Genomic DNA, 18,359 nt, shown 5'->3' with positions numbered 1-18,359 from the left:
TTTAACAGCTATTTTACCATATTTTTCCAGTGTCGTTTGACTCGTCATTTTTGGCTGTGCTTCTTTACACTAATTTCCCCAACAGATGTTAAACTTTAGCTATGAAGAGGAGGAAATGTGAGAGAAATACTGATCTGTCATAACTCTGAAAGAGGAGGTGAGAAGACTGCGGCCAGCGTAGAGATTCTAGTTCATATTTCATTCTTCAACCTTTGCTAAGGCTGCACTTTTCCTCCATGTACCACGAGGAAGTGTTTTAACAATTTCAGACCCCCACCCCTTTTTTTCGGTTTGGTCTTATTTTGAGAGTGAGAAAGGTGAATGTGACTGAAAGGAAGTATTTCAGTTTTGTGTCCAAATGGGATTCAAGTGCATGGACGAGGGAAAAAAAAATATTGTCTGCAATTTTACCATTCGTTTATAAGAAATGTTTTTTTTGAGGCCCCAGATTTAGAATAAGTCTCAGTGTGTCTGAATTCCAAGACGTTACATAATCAGCAAACTGCACACTCGATTAGGAGAAGATTGAACGCTGCTGAGTTATGAAGCGTTCCTTTTGTTTACATATAATTCAAAAAACACAGGAAGGTAACACAATTTAAAGCTGTAAACAAGAGGGATTCTTCATGAGAGGGAGCTCTTCATCACTGCTTAAGTAGTTTGCAAAAGTTTTCCAGTCCACTAGAAGAACTCGTGTGACTGTTGTTGCTCTTTGTCACAAATGAAACACATGATTCAACACTCTCTGCCTGTGGTCTGCTGTTGCTTTAAAACTCCAAAGACCAAAGTGCTGCCAAAAATGACCCACCTTTGTAACTTTGTGCTGTGAAGGCCCCGCCCACCTACACAGGTGTTCTCAGTTACTCTGGCTGATTAGACCTCTGCTCAGGGTGATGCTACCTGAGGTCACCAAAGTCTATATAAACCTGTGATTTTGGGGTTTTTTTTTTTGACACATAAGTAAAACAAAACAAACAATAGCTGAGGTTTACAAACTCACTAATCAAATAAGAATAATGGATTAAAAAATAACAATAAAAATCAGGTTTTAAAAGTCATCTTTTTTTTTCAGTTCAGAAATATTACAAAAGTTAGACCTGTTTTATGCCACTGTGAGTCATCCAAGTCTTCCCACTTTACATTTTAATGCCCTTTTACCTGCATCTGTCTGCTTTAAACAAAATCATCTCCAACTTCAGAACTCAAACACTGATCAGATCACAATACTTAGTTTAGCTTTGTTTAACTAAATCCCAGCTCTGTATTTTTTTTTATATATCTTTCAAAATCATTCTTCTAAAATTTTTTAAGCAAAATACATAAATGGGGGGAATGTTTCTGTAGTATTTGGAGAGTCTGACATGGTCCACCCACACTGGTGTTTTCAGTTGTGGTGCCTGATTAGACCTCTCCTCAGGTCTCTGGTTTTTACATTTCAACAGAAGTGGCCAGGTCCAGCTTCCTGTAGCTCAGAAATATCACTGTAACGTGCAGTCTATCACTTTATGACACTAAGAGTAACATCCAAGCCTTTGTTAACCTCCTTGTTGGAATATCATAACGTGATTTTTACTCCCACATCTCTTCTTATTGTCGTCTATAAGCTTGTTCAAAACTCAACTGTAAGACTTTTCAAACACTAACCAGTCTACTCCGATTATCCAAAGTTTAGTTCATTAATTCATTTCAGAATTAATTTTAATTTTAAACTTATAACAATCTGCAAAAACTAACAAAAGACTAAGCAAAGAGATGCCAATCAAGCACAGTCTCAGCACACCCACGCAGTCCTGAGCAGGGGCTAATCAGGCAGCATGAGTGAAAACACCTGTTTCAGTCGACCACAGTTCAGAGTGTGTCTCTCTCAATGTGTTTTATTCATTTATTTAACAGGGACAGTGCACATTAACAAATATCACTGTGAATATGTCACAGTTGGACCAGAGTTAGCCTGTTCGCATTATTTTGCCTGCTCCTTGTGAATGCAGGATGCATGCATGAAGGAGGATTACAATGATTACAGCTGCACTGTTTTGGGAGAGATTAAAATGCAAAAAAATATCCAGTTTGTCTCATTTATTAAAGAATTAACTAATCTGCTTCTGTTGGTGTGACCACCTCAAAGCTCTGACAGCTTAAATAAGCCACATTCATGCAACTTAATGTCTCAAAGAATGGAAGCTCTGTATACACCCTGCTCACAAAAGTGTTTCAGATGGCAAAGCTGAGGGAAAACAAACAAACAAACATGCAGTTCAGTGTGAGGGAACTCGCACGGCTCAGACTACACCTTTACTTACAGCCTGTCAAAGCTGTCGGTCTCCTCCCCTTGACCTGGACCCTCCCCACGCCTTGCTGCTGGAACAAAGCCCCCCCTGTGTGTGCCTGCTCTGGGGAGTCAGCTTGGAAAAAAGCTGGGTCGTCGCCATCGCAGCTACGAATGAGGCCATTCGGGCAAGCTGAGGTTAGGGGGGAGGTTGGGGGTTTGGGCGTTTGTCGGGGGGCGGAATGACGAATGGGGTGTGTGTGGGAACCATGCCCCGACCCGCCTGTCCACTTGTGAAAAGGGCCAGTGCGCTGCCCATTTGCAATGCAGATCTCCCCCCTTGCAGGCTCACTTTGTGAAAAGGCGCATCAACGGCCAGCATAAAGCGGGCCTCCGCTGATGGCAAATGTCATTCCCATTTTGATTCTTGACCCCTTTTTTCCAAACTCGGACTGCTCCTCCAAAAAATGAAAAAGAAAAAAGAAAAAAAAACCTTCTTCACCCCCCCTTTGTTGTGTGCTTCGGTTGCAGCCCGCTCTCTGTTTCTGGATTGCCACGTTAGACTCCATGGAGAGGGAGAAAAAAAAAAAAGAAAAGAAAACAAAGTTCAGAGCTCCCATTCACATTGGGGCAGTAATTGTCATTCACACTGAGATGGTGTGAAATACGTCAGGATAAGAATGAGAGAAAAGGAGCATTGGAAATTCCCTCCTCCGTTCAATGAGAAGTGAGCGTTGTTAACTATCGCGGTCATTATCGTTACACTCCAATTTGTCACTAAGCCATTTAACTCCAGCAGCTAAATAAGTAGATAAATAACAAAGCTGGGGCTGGCACTGCTGTAACTGGTGGCTGTGGCATTGAGGAGGGGAAAGAAAAGGCTTTTCAGATAACATGTCCACTGAAACGCAAATAAGGACAAACTGGGAAGGAGCGAGGGACTGAAAATTTCTCCTCCGTGGAATTCTAAATCCTTTCAGCTTCTCAGAGACACAAAGAAATGGCTGCACATACAGATGAATAAATTGTTAAGTTTAGTGTCTGCCAGCTTTCCCTTACAGACCACCGTCCAAAGGTGCTGGAGGTTCCATTAAGCCAGAGGGAACGAGACGAATTTCAGGACGTCCATCAAATTTTAAAAGTCAAATGATGAAAGATTTACAATTTACCACACGCTCTCATTTAGACCTTTTTAACATGCTATGGTTTTCAGCTGAATGAATTCAACTGAACGGCTTCGATTTATTTCATGTCTCAATTTTGGCGAGTACCACATCCTGAAACAACAAAGCAGACAGACTTGTTGTCTTTTATACTGAGGTCTATCTTCAGTGTTCAAATGTCACTGTTTCTCCAAAGAGAAATCTGAGTGTCCCAGTTAGCTGTAGCAACCAGAGTTTTCCCAAGGATCCCTCTCAGTGCACGGCTGGAGCTCAGTTTGTTTTCATTTCAAAGTTTGGATGAATTCCTCCCTGAGCCCCCCCCCCCCCCCCCCCCCCCCCCCCCCCCCCCTTCCAGGACGAGGTCATCCTACAACATAATCAATGAAAAACATGATTTCTAGAGTAGTCTGAGGCCTTCATACACACAGCATAATCAGGAATTTGCTTATTGGTGTGTTCTATTCCAAGATGCATATGTATATGTTTCACCAGAGGGGTCAGATCTCATGGTCTGGAGTAGATCAGGATTCAGCCGACACGACCACGTCAGCTGCTCTGTGAGCTGAACTTGAACCTGAACATTACGAACCAGCCCAGTCTCCCCGCTGTCCCAACATGGGACATGATGGGAAGTGAAAGTGATGGACAGCTTCAGTTTATGAAAGAGATTTGATCTCTGATGGGCTACGCAACTGATTTAGGTAATTTATTCCGTTCTTGTCTCATCTGGGTCAGACTGAGTTCATATCGTACCATACATTTGGAATGAAAAATGAGTTTAGCTGCTTTGACCACTGATGTCCCCTTTTTAGGTAAACATCCCAAAAGTTTCAGTAACCTGTTTTTTTTTTTATAGAACCAGAATTATTAGAACTTTTAACTTTGTTTTAATGAGCTGAGGGAGGTTTGTTACCAAGCCGAAACTAAGCTTAATGTGCCTCATAGCTCGAAAAGCCAAAAAGACCTTTTTCATGATTCAGTAGCAGAAATAAAGTGTCTGTGAACTCTGCGAGAAGGCAGAAGGATCTATTTTCACCTCTTAGAAGTGCCATCATTTGGAAGGTGGAAGTACACGCTCTAAATCGCATCCTGGTGAGCTGTGTCGCGGCTTGAATGTCATCACCGCCAACAGCCCAGCATGGCTCTTCAAAACTCCCCTCGCTGCCTCCTGTTACAGACGCCGCTCGGCACCAGTTGGCTTCTGCATCATCATATTCTTTTCAAGTGTTTGTATTTGGCTCAGTTTGTCTAGGTTACACTTTGGGTGCTTTGAAGCACTTAGGGAATAGATGAATATGTTTTCCCCCTCATCATTTGGCATCTTTGGCAAGAGTGAAAATATGGAAAGTATGCAGGACGTCAATAATTTAGTAGACCCCTTACAAGAGCTTTAGCTTAGAACTATCATCCGGACGTGTCTTATGTTTTGATCTGAACCTTTTTGTAATTGCTCTCAAATCGCAACTTATTCTTCTTCACTGTGAAGTTGCCTTCACGGTCCTGTCAAAAAGCATTCACCCTCATTTTTATCTTATGGACGTACATGTGTGCTCTTTGTGAAACCAGATTATTGAGATATTGACCGCGGCTAATTTGTGAGTTGCGACCATGTCAAAAATGCTTAGACAGTAAATAACTCTGAACTGCAGATAATAAGCCCTGAGCTCCGCTCTTACAGCAACACCACTGTCTGAGCTGCTTAACTCAATTACTGCAACATATTTCTGCAATCCTCCCCCAGCTCGTCCCCCCCTGTCCATCCAGGGTTGGACGTTCACTGACATGCATGTAATCTGGAACTTGTGCAAAAGGATCATGTGAGTGTTTGAATATGAGGTGGAACGAATTTAAATTGTAGCTCAGAGGAGGGAGAGGGAGGTGGGGTGACGGGCAGACATGACTTATTTCTTGTGGATGTTCTTTTAAAGAGTTTTTGAAAGGAGACGTTAATCTTTGTTCCACTGCAAGGTAATGGAACAGGGACGGACTTAGTTTCAAGAAGCTTTTGGGGAAAGCAGCCAGAGCTGTGCTGTCAAGCCATAGCGAGGAAGGGTTTGGGGGGGGGTAACATAATGGTCCTCTGTGACCTCTGTAATAGGCGCATCACTCCAGAGTCAGTAGGACACCAATAAAAACATCAGTCACACACAGAAGGTCAGGACCAGACAGAACAACGGGAACAGAGTGGCTCAGTTTTGTCAGAACAGACAGGCCTCAGGAATTCTGATAAAGAAAAGGACACTGATATCAATGAAATAGATAGTTTGGTTTTAATTAACATCCTCAGCAAATGGAAAAGGTAAAAAGTCATGATGCTGTCAGCCAGAACACACAGAATTTATTATACAGGACTCAAAAACGTAATCCCCCATTTCTTAGAGGGTAATAGAAAACAGATTTATATAACCGTTGTGACCATTCTTATCATGAGCCAGATTATGTCAATGGCCAAGCACCATAGTGTAATAATACAATCTTTTATTAAGCTGACATGGCCACTATGACTGTAAACTGACTTTTCAATATTTGTTTGCTTTGGTACCATGACTCCAGTCGGCCCCGGTGGGTTTGTTTAAACATCATAATAAATAGCGGTTTGGTGAGTGATAGCTGTGGTAACTGTAGTACATGGGGACACAGTGAATTTGAATGTCATAGAATAATACTCATATGCCACAAAAGCTGATACCCAGTTTGCTGCACACTTTTCTTTTTTTTTCTCCTGGCATAACTATCTGTGTTCACTGACTCACTGCTTGACCTCCTCAGTCCCACAAGTTTAGATGATTAAAAAAAAAAAAATCTTTAAGAGACGTGTCCTTGGTGTAATGGGACTGGCTTTTAGGAATGAACATAAACAAGAAGACATCGAGCTGTTGTGAGAAATCTCCGTTAAATATTTCTTTATTCGTGCATGGCATTGATGCAGTAACTTCGGCGGAGGGAAACACTGTGGTCATTCAAACTTAAATAAAGGTCAGGGAATAAAACTGTCTCTGTTAAGGTTCAGGAAAGATCATATCTTTGGCTGAGCGGTAAAAATGTCAGCACTGTCTACCAGTTTGAGACAGGATGTGAACTGAGGACAACGGCAGCAAAGCCAAACACCTATAGATCCATTCATCACCATGATCTCTTACTTTTGGCTGCACACTACTTCTACACCACCAGGTCACACCACATCCTGCTTTGCCACCAGACTTAAAGTAACTCACTAATGCAGAATAGCTGCACAGGAATGTAATTCTTCTGAGACAAGGCTGGACTGGGGGCTGGCTCGCTGGTACAGTTCTGCATGTGCACATGACTGATGTGTATGGTGAGGCTGGATGTGCGTTCGCAGGAAACGAGTCCCCCAGCAGGGCTCAGTTCTCAGCCTGGCTCAGATTCCGGGGGCGGGGGTTCTCTACAACGTCTGGAAAAAGAATTCCCAGCAACCTGCAAACAGCCAATAGCAACACAGGCACAGACAAACCTTGGCCACTCTCCAGTGCTAACAATCGAAATGAGCAATGTGTCAAAAACCATAAAAGACGTGGCAGAGACCCATTAATTTATGACAACATGCTTGGATTTCAAGGGGTGTGAGTGATATATCAGTGAAAATGCACAATATATCGCAGCCATGAAACAGAATGTTGTTTGGTAACAGCTACAGAAAACCCTTCAGATATATAAACTCATCACAGGTCTCTCACATGTAAACATACTTTCTCAGGAAGAATGAGATTATCAAAGCACTACAGTGCCAACTCTGACACTCCAGCACTTCTCTCCAGAGTCTCAGAAGAAGTTTAACAATACTGATAATGCAGAAGGGTTGTATGAATGTAGTTTTAATCAATAGTGATGCTAAACAAATGATGTCTGTGAACTGGAAATGGCATCAAACAAGGTCCATGCATCATGCATGAGGAGTAAAAAGAGAGACTGATGCAAAGTGTTTGAAGAACGAGGCAGGGACCTATGGAGCGCTACGGAAAAATAATCTCCTGGGACTATTTACATTTGGTCATTTTTTTTTTCCAAATTACGACTCAGTTCAAAGAGAAATCTGTCTGTGGCTGTGGATAAAATGTAGAGATTCTTATTACTCAGGTTCTGAGTCAGCTTTAGACGGCCAACTGACAGGCAGTGTCACTGGGAGACCAAAAGAAATCAGTAAATACCATCAGCTCAGCATTTGGAGATGGAAGAAAAGTTTCAGAAGTAAATCACTTTGAAATGTGGTTTTATTAAAATTAGGCTTTAAATTGTAGATGATAAATTATGATTCCTTTTGTTTTTATTAGTAAATAAATGCGGCAATGTAATTTTAAAGCACCTTAAAGCACTAATACTTAAGCTAAGAGGAGCTAAATGTACCATATAAAAACTTGTCTTGTGACAGGTTGTCAGAAAAGTTGGCTGACTGACAACAAAAGTGGTGTCAAGCAGCTGACGCAAAAGTGACTTCATGTGCCAAATCAAACCGACCTTCTACAGACAAACCTCTCTTTAACCTGTGGCAGCTTTTTCTGAAACCTTGGTTTGAACCCAGCGAGCTTTGATAGGAGAAAAGTAAGAATGTGGAAGAGTTTATGTAACTCGTTTTGAAATCACATCACAATATAAAATATCTGGGCAATTACAAAAATCTTATTGCTCTGTAACATGTGGATCTTCACATGTTGAGCTCTGTCCATTTGTTTAAACATGGGAAATATCATATTTATCTCAGTGCATTTAAGACCAGTCAGTTATCCTGTGAAATATCAGTGTCATATCAGAACTTCCTGTCTTGTTAGCATATTCCACTCCATCCAGCTCTGCAGACAGACTTTAAATCAGTCCTGAACCTCTCAGTCAGGTACACACACATCCACATTTTTGAAGCTTTATTTGTATCACTGACACACGCGAACTCTCACACAGAGGACGCACATGCAACATCTGTCTGGCTCCCTAGGCAAGCAACAGCCCAACCAGACATGCCCAATGAAATATGCATGACACACTAGCATGTGATATGTCAAAAAAAAAAAAAAAAAATCTGCTTCTCCTCATCCTCCAGCGGCTCAGCTGTTCATTCATTATACATGGCTGCACCATGCACCTCCACTTTGTGCATATTACTGTTTCTACCCATACCTACTGCATCTGCCCTGCATGTACCACACACTGCTGTACAGAAAATGGGATTTATAAACATTAATAATGTGGCATGTGATGTGAACCGGGGTTATGGAGGAGGGTTACACAGTGCGTTACTCTGACAGAGCACAGTGACCTCCTAACAGACAAAGAAAGGAGCTCTACCTATAGACGCACCAACAGGAAATCTAAAGAAGACGTCACAGTAACACCCACGCTGAATAACTGACAGGGTACGTGCAATGAAGAAACATCAGTGATGTGAGTTTAGAGCAACAAACATAAAAAAAAAAAAAAAACCTCGCACACATGCAAACACAGCTCTGACAGATTTTCCCAGTGTGGATATAGTGGAAGTCCATTCCCTGCAGCATGTCTACCTTCACTGAGGCACTGAGAGAACAGTATGGAGACAGTATGGGATATGACAGGATTCATTCCCAGGCCTCATTTGTTTGCTGCTCATGTTACGATCACCTGGTGCAGGGTATTATTTGACTCAGAGCCAAAGCCTCTGTGACTCGCTCAGTTCAGCGCTCTCAGACACAAACATCTCTTCCTCACAGACAAATCACACACATTTGCCAGGATTCTAGACATTTATCCTTAAGCTGCTGGTTACGTACTTAACATTTCAATTTTAATTCTTTTCTACATCACCTAATGAGAAAATGACCGTTTTGTGTCAAATATTTGACAGAAAAATCTCAGGGAGAGAAATATTTCAGCCCAGCCCAGACAGGTGTTACATATGGCTTACAACTCAGAGCTGCAAGTGTTGCATCATGTTGTGAATGTTATGATTAATACAAGTGGAATAGAAGCAGGAATCTTTTTTTATGTTTTTTTTTTCCTTTTTATCTCCCATGGACCCCCTGGAAAATTAAGAGAAGAGAAGAGAGAAGGGGGGGCAACAGGTAAAGAGGCATACAGACATGTAACCACAAATGCCAAAGAAAATGAAAACAAACTGTCCTCGACTTTCTGTCAAAGCACACCGCACGTGCACTGCGGATATCAAAGGGGAGCCTGAGCATTACTCATGAGCCAATAACATACGGGGATAAACTGGGGTCAAAGGTTGCAGGAAGCAGAGGTCCAATCGTAATCCTCTCGTAAATATACATAGCCGATGATGGACACACACCTCGCTCGGATCCTGACATCTGCAGGGGGTCACTGGGACAGAGGCTGTTTTTGTGGAGTTGTGTTGTTGTTGATGAGTAATCAGAGAGGAGACTGTGAACAGGTAGATTCTGAGTTCTGGAGTTCAACTTTTAAATCAAAGTCTGTGTGGAAAATAAACCCCCAAATATCTGAGACAATCTCATCCTTCGTTTTTCCACACTTTTAGTGTAACTGTATTTTCAACACATGACATGTTGATTAACACAGGGGTTAAAAGTCTAGAACAAGGCCATTGTAAAGTGTAAGTATGGAAGTGTCCGTCTGTGCCAGCTCGCCACTTTGGCCTGTCTGCACACTCGTCCGACATGTTATCATGTGCCGACCGTGGATAAGGCAGCTTTTGGCCAAAGCTGATCCTGTCATCGCCACAGGGTCGGGGTCCAAGATAAACGCCATGTGGTCCAGCTGTTACCAGCACTCAGCGTACCCACAATGGTTTGCTTGTGTTCTGAGCGGACTGGGAGAGTTGTGCTCACAACATTTAAGCCCTTCCTCGAGACCTCTGGTTACGTCAGCGGTGCACAGCTGTGCTGCAGAGAGAAGGCAGAGATGGACAGTGTGTGTTGTAATAGGTTCAAGAGCAGGTCTGAGGTATGTGTTTGTGTATATTTTCTTGTATTTCTATTCTTAAAATTAAAACTTAGTACATGCGTGGACAAAGTGTTCTTTACAAGGACAGGGAAGAAGAGAGTGTAAGGACTTAGACTATAGAGACAGAGAAGTGCTGATGCCACAGCGGGGTTCGGCATGAATTTTTCAGGAGGGAAAATATCTCATTCCAACTGCTGCTTGCATAGTGTGAGATCATCATCATCATCTTGCCCTTGTCAATTTCTGTCCCATTCTCAATTTATTCTGGGACATCCAGATCATTTTTCCAACATGTTGTATGATATTTTCATCACTGCTCTTGTAGTATTGGCAGCATGACAAAGCGATTTGTCACATTAGCCAGTGAAATGTCAGCAGCACACGTCATCAGTTATTACGGCGCACAGGGAAAATGTGGCTTCAAAGAAAAGTCAAGAGCTGGAGCAAAATTGCCGCTGCCCTCAAACAACCTGGCGAGCAACATGTCAGTGGCCTGGTGGATCAATAATGCAACTGGCTAACCCTCTCTTTTTAAATAAGCGTAGACGTTTTGACTTTTTAGGAAATTATATAAATTGGGAAGAGGTAAAATGTTTGTTAAAGGTAGACAGTGGGAACTGTTACACGTTAGCGCCTTTAAGAGTGCAGGGACCATGCTGGGGCCCTTTGAGGGTCTCAGGGGCCCAAGGAGGTGTCACTCACTCATAGCATCACAAACTGTAAACGCACAGAAGCCGGTAATCCTCCAAATTATGAGCGAATAAAAAAAAATGGAGTTTATATTTTATGTGTGTTCATGTACATGCAGAGATGTTTAGAGTGAATACATTTGAAAGAACACAAGAAGACAAATAAACCTGCACGCAGCATGGCTCTACCTTCAGTGTGTGTGTGTGTGTGTGAGAGAGACCAAACACAACCAGGTTTTTTTTTTCCTCACATCATATTTGTAGGAAAGAGGGAGACTGAAATGTGCAGGTGTGACACGGGAACATGCAGTTCTATGTTTGTGTGTTAGCGTGAGCTAAGACAGACAGACCACAACTGTCGACATCAAAATTGAGTGTCAAGCAGGGACAATTTGATTAGCAAGCCAGAGAGATACCAGAAGCTGATTTAACTCATTTCTAAATAGGGACAGCCGAGCTAAACACATCCCTCCCTCTCACGGCAATTTGACGTTAACTTTCTGATTTCACACCCACCAATCTGGCAACAGAAATGGGAATTTGCCTCCGGACACGGCGGCGAGATGAAATGGACAGATATTCCTAAGTGGATAACAAACCGACGCCATGTCTAATCAAACCTTCACTCAGTGTAAAAAAAGAAAAAAACTCACGAACCGTGACATTCGAACAAATGGGTTAATTACTTTTTAAAAAGCCGGCACTTAAACGCATTTGTTTCTTTTTAACTGTGAGTCGTAAAGTTCCTGTCAAGGGTTGCTGGGGCCATAAGATTCACTCTAAATGTAAATAAGTGGTGTTTTAAATGGCTGTTAGCCACACGCTCGTTCGAGCAGGAGATAAACCGGGTAGCCCGTTCTCTACGGGGTCAAGTCCCTAATTAACCCAAAACGGCTTCGTCATTTTCATTCGATTATGGCAAAGAATTGAGTGCAGCAACGCAGAGAGATAAATATGAATTACATAAGTCTCCTGTGCTTCTTCTTCCTCCTCTCATGGCTGATGTATGACAGATAGTGGCGAATATAGGTGGTGTTCAGATAAAACTGCTCATTAAGAGTTTAAAGTAAAACAAAACAAGCTGATGAGAGATAAGAAGTTACTTCTCACCTCCAGCGGAATTTGGAAATCTCAGCCTTGTCTGTTGAATGAATCTGTGTGGGTACTGGGACACAACAGGACACATCGCACCACGAGAGACTGAAGGTTATGAGCAGCAGAGCAGAAGAGAGGTGGTGACAGAGAATTGTGAGGAAGCTATGAAGGAAGAGGAGATGGAGTACGGAGAAAGGAGCAGATGAGGAAAAACACGATTCAGATCTACAGTACTGCAGGTTCAGTGATGTATGGTTTGTGCCTTAACCTGCTGAAACACCATTCCTCCACCTGGGGGGAACAATCTAAATTGCATCAGCGAAGCAGTAGCACCATCGAAGTTGAAATTCTGATCGACCGCCAAGATAAGAAAAATTGGAAAGATTGATATGGTGGAGTAGATTATGTAATGTCCTGCTGCTCTTCAAACTCCGATAAGTGTGCATGCATTTAACCTTCATTCAGTTATGCAAGGAAGTATGTGGAAGACATGGGAAGGCAGGGAGGAGTCTGCAAAGAGAGGAGAGTGGAAGGAGAAGGAGATAAGAGAAAGCCAGCAGTGGGAAAGGAAAGCAGGAACACTGAGGGCTTGGTTAGGTACAAGAGCAAACACACACAAACACTAAACAGCATTTCAATCTGAAAACACACCATGAGTGAACAGGAATGCTGATTCAACACTGTGGTTCTGTGAATTAGATCAGTTTGTAAAAACCCAAATGTGTCAGAGATTTTCCATAAGCAAACATAGACAGGGAGACACATCTCACTGCTGATTGGCCAGGTATATGGACTGTCCCCATTATCATTATCCCCATTTGATCAATAATCACATCTCAGCTGGTTTTTCAACCTGCCTCTGTGAGTGTGGCTGAGGTGTAAACAGTTAGGGTTGTAGTTTGTTCAGGTTACATTCATACTCAGTGAATTGAGAAGCACTTCAGTTATTTGGTGCCACCCAGGTCTGAATGACATCGTCATGGTTTTCTCACAGATTACCAGAATAAGTGCTCCACAGTTCACTTCCTCAGTTTGGTTCGGTCCTATTCACCTATAAAGGAGGGGAGGAAAGGAGGAGGGCACTCTGCCGGCTGCCTGCAGGGATATCTCACAAGGAGCAGGGAACCTCCCGCTTCCAGCCTCGGTTCATCCCTCTGATGGGAAGTCCTGCCGAGAAGCCACTGGCCCTGAACAGAGCAGAGAGCCGAGGCGAGCAGGAGGAAAAGGCTGAACCTGTAAACAAAAAGAGTGAGGAGGAGTGGTCATGGTTAAGATATGGACATCAGCTGTTTCTGTCATTGCTGGGACCAGTGACTTTGATTTTCAGAAAACTGGCACATTTCCCCACAATTCAAATATTGTATTTTCACTTCTTGTCTCCTGCTATACGTCCACTGAATTTAAAGTATCCGTGTGACCATGAGTTTGAGAGAAGTGCATCATTTATCCTTTCTGTTTATGCTAATAGAAACTGGTAGCAGCAGTTATACATGACAATATGAGCTGTAGATTAACTTTGCTCTCCACAATGACCCCAAAGTTCTTCACCAGATCTTAATGACAGTTGTGTATTGTACTGACCTCTTCAGCTGCATTTGATGTTCCCTTAAGTAAGACTCTTATTTCCCAAATGTTCCAATTAAATCTATGGATAGCCAAAGTTATTGCAGCCAGAGAACGAGGGACACAGAAATTACACACAGAGGATTATCTTCCTTTTAATATCTCCAGTAGTTCCACTGAATTTACACCTTAAAGAAAATTCTTTAGACAAGTTGATTTGTATTGTAAACAAGTGCAACTTTAGTATCTCACCCCATTAGACGTGTTTTATGCGTGTTAACATTGCAACTGATGCCTTAGTATGACAACTTCGTAACAAGGATGCTGAGTGCATGTGAACATCAAACCCACAGAGAGAACTGTGTGTAGGAGTACATTGTGAAGAGCTGTGATGAATTATGGCAGCAGCAGAAGTGCTCTCTCTCTCTCTCTCTCTCTCTCTCTCTCTCTCTCTCTCTCACTCACACACACACACACACACACACACACACACACACACACACACACACACAGGGAGCTTTTCAGTGGACTTTCCTCTCAGCGGGGTTCCCCTCTCCCTCGGCACTGAGCCGACACACGCCGCAGAGCGCTGACAGCAACGCGCTGATGTCTGTGTCGCGGCTTCTCTCCCTCTGCTTCCTGCTCCATCCTGACTGCAGCAGACCTCCTACATGTTCCAACTCTTCATCGATACATGTTCCTGTGTCTATGTTTTCCTGCGCCTACAGTATGTTCTACAGCATGATCCCAAAACAATGACGGTGGATGGATTACATGTACGCATTTCAGGTAGTTCGCAGAGTATGTTTGGGATTTGTCCCATTTATGTCTCTTCAGTGATGTACTGATGCCTGATCATTTGGTGTACACACTCCAGGCATATACTGTAGACTATATGTTTGACTTTACAATCAACAATCAATTACAAACAAACATATACAGGAAGACAGGTTGCCCCTCAGGTGATCATACACCCAGGCTTCCAGGTGGTTGTGGTTGTAACATCTGTTTAAATAAGGATATCCTCCATGAGAGATTGGGATTTCACGCTCAGCTGCACTAAATCCTTTTAAAGATGCTGCAGCTCCGGAGAGCTTCCCCACAGACATAACATGGCTTCAGCGTTGGTAGCGAGGTCGTTTCTCTGTTCTGACAGGACAAACGCAGAGCAGCCAGCGGCTCATTAGACAGCACTGCCCTCAGGGCTCAGCTCTACCTCTCAAGCACGACGGGGAAACAGAGGAAAGACAGTGAACCACATGTGGACTGGATCAGTGAAGTGTGTGTGTGTGTGTGTGTGTGTGTGTGTGTGTGTGTGTGTGAGAGAGAGAGAGAGAGAGAGAGAGAGAGAGATGGAGAGACAAACAAAGGGAGAGACAGCTAAAAAGACAGAGATAGAACACATAAACCAAACAAAAACACGTATGTATATGTTTGTAGACGTGGGGCTTCGGAGGTCAGCATGGTGCAACCCCGTCTGCCAGAAATAATTTTTGTGTACAACTAAACTGCTCACCAGAGAGTGGGGTTTGCATGCACGGTCCCATCTGTGGTCAGGTTTAGGCAACACAAGCACTTTGGCTAAGATTCGGTTAAATGTAAATAAACGAGTGGTGTCTGAAGTCACTGTGTAATTTTTCCGTGTTAAACCAGACCACAGTCTTTCCCCGACCTAAACCAAGTGCTGAGAGAGTCTGAACATGACCAGAAAAAAGCTTAATAAGTGCTGTAGTCACTACTCCTGCAACATTTGATATTTTGGCGGAAGACAAACAAGTAATACAAATAAAAAAACTAAATTAACAACGCATGTTTACAGGGCGTTCTGATTTATTCACATTCAAACAAAGACACTGAAATACCTCCACTCTAAGGCCCAGTGTAGCCTCAGAGGGAAAAAAACTCCATAATTCAATTTAACATCCGTCTCTTTAAAGAATCCTTCAAGCCTTCAGCCAAATAAATTTACCAGTTTACAAAAGAAGCAGCGAAACACAACATTTGTAAAAACCTGTTTTGCTGACACACATTTTAAAATTGCATTCCTGGGCAACTTCCCGGGAACGTTGAACTGCTTAGTGCGAATAATGTACAAAGCATCCACGTGTGTATTTGTGTGTGGAGCATTAAAAAAAGAAAAAAAAAAAGAGATGAGACATTCACTGATGTCCACAACTGGAGGGTTTACTGTAGGTGTGTCAGTTTCCTTTCAATGAGCTGTGTACAGTATGTGCCCTTACAAACAGAGCACAGGAGTGTTTGCTGAATCAGCAACAGTTGGGTGTTTGATGCTGGAGCTCCCTGTGGATTCATCGTCCTCTGTGGTGGTTATACTGTACCCGAGTCGGGGAAAAGGATGAGGAAGGGATGAAGGCGAGGAAATACCGTTTTGTCTGTCTCACTGCATCTCTGTTTGTCTTCCGTGATCAGAACCAAACTGCTAACAACGCAGATGTAAATGTGTTTGTTGTGACCAAACACATTTAGCTAAGACAGAAAACGGTCATCATTCTGACTTTCTGTTCTCTACACCTGTTTGTTTGACTGGCTATCTGTGCTGATCTCAGATTTCATTTCTTGTTTTGCGATAAGTTTTTGGAAAATGTCATTGACCTGAAAAAAATTAGTATTTGAATGAGCATGAGTATCTGCCAGCGCAGTGAGGTAATTTGGCAGTGAGGTCGGTAACTCTAACAACATAAAATTACTTGCCAAGTTTATATTTTTGTTGCAGCAAAGAGAGAATTGCTTTTATTGAAAGGGTTTATTTCTGCCTTTTCAGTTCCTCCTTCTAGCTCTACCTAGCTACACCTGCCAAGTCAAATCTATTTACAGACATTTTACAGTTTATTGTAACAAATGACAGAAAAAAAATCACCATTCCTCTCACATCCCTCTTTCTGTTTCTCTCCATCTTTCCAAATCCATCTTTTATCCCTTCCCTCCTGTGTTTACCCTCTCCTCCTCTCCTCCTCCCCTCCCTCTCGTCCTCTTCAGCACTCATTACCCCTCCACCTGAAATCCCCCCATCCCTTCCGTATTTCCTTCACACATTTTTGTCCTCTTTGCCCATCCTATTTGCAAATTAGCTGTTTCTAATTTCATTTGAACAAAATACAAGCGCTTCTTGGAAACTGGTTTTGGAATAGTCTGCCCTCTGCTCTCATCATCACCTCCATGTCTTTCTTTTCTTTCTAAACCACTCTTTTTGTCTTTTCGTACCTTTGTCCCTTTGTCTCTCACCTTGTTTCCACTGTCCACCTTTCCAAATCTGTCTTTTCTTTTACTTCCTCCTTTATGTCACTGCTCTCTCTCCTCTTTGTTCAAGGTCAGTGGCTTCTCAGTGGGATTTCACATCAGACGCATGGAGCGAGGCTGGAAGCAGGAGGATGGAGATCCTGATTCCTGATTGGTTCTCTGCGACCTTTGTTGTAGCCCTCTCAGCAGTCCACTTCTCCTTCAGTCTCCTTCTTTCCCTCCTCACCTCCTGCACCTTCCTTTTCCACCATTTCTTGTACAAATTTACCTTCTCATCTCTCATCTGCTGCAGCCCAGCTGGTCTTCTCATTGCATCCCTTCTTCTTTCTCTCCTGTTTTCACTTTTCATTTTTGTCTCCACTTTTTTTTCTCCTTCTTCTGCCTCTTTCATTTCCACCCTCTCCTCTGCCAGGACAGTGCATTGTAATTGAAGTGGATCAGCACACACATGGTCTCCAAACCAGCTAATTCATTAATTATGTTACAGGAGACGTTGTGGTTTATCCTTGACATGTACGCGGCAGCTAGTGACTGGCGTGGTTTCATAATGTGGTGAACTGAATTTCTTTAACTGGGTGGTCATGGACTGAGTTTTGGCTGGACGCATGAATACGGTTTTTCCAAGCACTAATGTCTCTTTGTAATGTAGTGTAATGTACAAATGAAGATTTTTATAGTAAAATGCACACCATTAGAGTCTTGAGTCTTTTCATACAATGGTTTCTACTGCAGCTCCTTGGGCATGTAAGTGTGTGTTGGCTGGAAGTGAGAGGGTACTTTAGGCGGAGGGGTAATTAGTAATTAGGGAGAAGGTAGTAATGGAAGGGAAATATTGTGAAGACAGCACTCTGAGAAGATGCAAAGCTTTTTGTATTCTAGTGTGAGGACTGTCTGGCTTTTTTTTTTTTTTAACCCAGAAACATTTCTGACTGAGCACCAAATCTTAGGCAAGATTTTAATCCAAATTTTGCTTTATCATGCTTTAGCATATAGTTAGTTCCACACATTGCTGCTCAGTGCAGCCATAAAAAAAATGTTTTGTTGAATTTACTCAATTTTAATATTGAAAGTGGTTGCACGCAATACACTCATCTAAACCTAGACATTTTTTAAGTTGACTGTACTTAATAATACTTGTAGGAGCTGTGCAGAAGATGTGTATTGTATGGTGTGAATGTCATGGATGTCAGTGAGACTCTGAACACTTAAATGAAAGCAAATTCACCAGAAAGCTACTGTTCCCTTTAGACCACGTCCATGTGTATGTACAGGTCGTGTGGTTTTTTTTTCTCTGTCTCTGTCTGGTTTATTCAGACCTCCTTCATATGATCACAGACCATCACATTTACCCACGTTCCCTCAAATCTCTGGTGCCTGTATGCTGTCTCCAGCCATGCAGGGTGACTTTTTATC

This window comes from Toxotes jaculatrix, chromosome 14 (genome assembly GCF_017976425.1).
Source record: "Toxotes jaculatrix isolate fToxJac2 chromosome 14, fToxJac2.pri, whole genome shotgun sequence".
NCBI classification, from domain to species: Eukaryota; Metazoa; Chordata; class Actinopteri; family Toxotidae; genus Toxotes; species Toxotes jaculatrix.
This window is presented reverse-complemented; position numbering follows the sequence as displayed.